Source organism: Echinops telfairi, unplaced genomic scaffold, assembly GCF_000313985.2.
Source record: "Echinops telfairi isolate 266 unplaced genomic scaffold, ASM31398v2 ScPeMD7_53;HRSCAF=182, whole genome shotgun sequence".
In the NCBI taxonomy this organism is placed as follows: Eukaryota; Metazoa; Chordata; class Mammalia; order Afrosoricida; family Tenrecidae; genus Echinops; species Echinops telfairi.
In genome coordinates, this window is record NW_022103951.1 from 19,736,822 (window position 1) to 19,739,312 (window position 2,491).

Genomic DNA, 2,491 nt, shown 5'->3' on the forward strand with positions numbered 1-2,491 from the left:
CGTGGGGTCCAGCAGAGGCTCAGCCAGGACAAGGGAGCTTACAAGTGAGGGATGGGCCCAGTCGCCAGGGTGACAGGCCGAACCACCCCATGGTCAGGAAGGGGGCGCAGGCCAGGCAACGTGTCCTCCACCATCCATCCACGGGAGCCCACGCCACAGCACTGTCAGCAGCTTTGCTGGCGTTGGAAGCCCCCGGGGTGAAACACTGGGAGAGACCTGCATTAGCTGCCTTGCCGGCCCTTTGCTGCCGCCGTGCGGTGATGTTGGGCTGCCCAGTCCCAGTTCTCAAGGTCCACATGGACATGTTGGTTGCGGCAGTCGATGGGCACCGCTCAGTGCCGGGGCAGCGTGGGAAACCCAATCAGTGAGGTTGGATCCGTCGCAGGCCGCTCTGTAGTCCCCACTCCACTCCAGCCCAGCACCTTCACATAGACTATCCGACTGTGCTTGGGTTGCAACCTTTCCACCATGGAAGCAAATGCTAAGCTGCAAACGGAGAAGGACCGGGTGGCGGTGGTGATCAAGTTCAGGAAGGAGCTGTGTTTGCTCAGCAAGATCAAATGGTACATACAAATGGTTCTTACATGTCACATTCCCCTGGGAGCAGCGGTGGGTGGATGTGGCTTTGAGCATGGTGTTAAGAACCGAGGCACGTCATTATATTCACTCCCCTCAAAGGTCCCCAAAAGACGGCTTCCGTGTTTGGTCTCACGCACTCGGGGTTAGTACATCCTTCTCCCACGGTGTGCTAGCTAGGCCAGCAGGAACTGTGGGTGGAGTTTAATCAGGTCCCAGCTTGATTGGAAGGTGACCAAGAGAAAAAAAGAAGGCTGGCATCCACTCTCTCTTGCTCCCTGGTGATCAGACCAGCGTGCAACCTTCAGTCTTTAGCCAGTTCTCTGCCTCCGCCTGTGTGCTGCACTACCCGGGGGCCAAGCCAACACGTGGGCTGTGTTGCTAGCCCTGGAGGCTCCTTGGAGACCTGCTTTGCACACTGGTGTACGGACATCGCTTGAGCTGCAGGCTGGTGGGTACTGGCGCCTTGCTTCCGTTCCAGACCGTATCAGGGTCTGCTCTGCTGAGCTCCTGAGCTACTGACTGTTGCTGACCTGCTCTGCCGCCTGCAGGCAGACTCTGCCTGTCTTGCCGGAGGGAAGACTCCGTTGTCTGCTTCCTTGACCTTGCACCGGCAGCCCGCGTGAGTTGAAGGACTTTCAGTGTATTAACTGCTCCACACCAGTGAGTTGAACTGAGAGAGGGATGGAGCCCCATGAGGCACCTGCAGTTCATGAAGTTTCCTTTTGAATTCATTTCATGTAGAGGAAATGAAGCATTCGCTTGCTCTGTGGCATGATGGGAGCCCATGGGCAAGGGGCCACCACCCTGGGCCCTCAGGATCATCAGGACATGGATGAGCGTGTTGATCCCTCTCCATCGGCGTCTACGGGACCCACACCCACTGCCAAATAAATCACTCTCTGTATGGAAAGTCTGCTTCCTGTGGGGCAGACGCACCTTACGTAGCACGGCCACTCTGCTTCAACACGTCCTGCCTCCCAGGGGCCCTCCTTCCCCCACTCCCTCGTTCTGCACTCACGCGTCTTCTTCTCACGAGGCCCTGGGGGTCTGCAGGACCTCTGCAGGGCAGGCTCCCTGAAGGGCCACGCTTGTGGTCTGAGATGCCACCTGCGCCACAGCACAGGGAACAGGGGCACCGGCACATCAGCCCACACCCACTTAGCCACGCTTGTGAGGATTCTTGGAAAACAACAACACAGGGTGTCAGCTGAGGAAAAGCTTCCACCTCGCATAAGCGACTCCTCTTTTACCTGGAGGGTGTTTGCACCCTCTTGATCACTCCATGAGTTTCTACATTGTAAAGTTCGTCTCTGCTGCTCCCGACAAACTCGGGACACCCAAGTCCATGTGTTTCACACGCAGGGCTGTTAATGAACCAAGGCCCCGGGGGACGCCCTTTCCCCGGCACAGAGAGACGCCGGGCTCTGTTTCCTGGCCCCCACTTTCTCATCCCCCGTAGAGGAATGTACACAATATGGTGTCACTTCCGGGAAGGAGCATCTTCAAAGGGTTTCCATGCTGCCCGTCTGAGACAGCTCCATGTTACCCTTCTGTTAGGGTCAGACATGTGGGGAGCAGGGAGTGGAGGGAGCGAGCCTCTGGCCTTCTGAGGAGGGAGCTCAGTTGTGGCCACACTTCACCTGGACCGAGCAGGAGAGCCAGGGTCCACGTTTGGGGAAAAGGCGTTCGTTCTTGCAGGGATACGATAGCTCCCCGGCCACCTTTATCAATTCACACAGGATCCAGGGACTACTGATGCTCCTTCCTGAGACGTACAGTCTTGAGGCAGGTTCGTTCTCTCTGGGGAAACCTCACTGTTGGCTTTTAAGGCCCCCAACTGATTGGATCAGGCCCACCTACATTGGGGAAGTTAATATACTGACTGGATTGAAAGTTAGCCACACGTAAGCAA

General features: G+C 57.0%; 1 protein-coding gene across 1 annotated transcript in view; it reads left to right on the top strand.

Moving 5' to 3' along the window:
- The window catches only part of ANOS1 (anosmin 1), a 45,505-nt gene that overhangs the window by 42,285 nt on the left and 729 nt on the right, over nt 1-2,491 (top strand). The window lies entirely within an intron of this gene.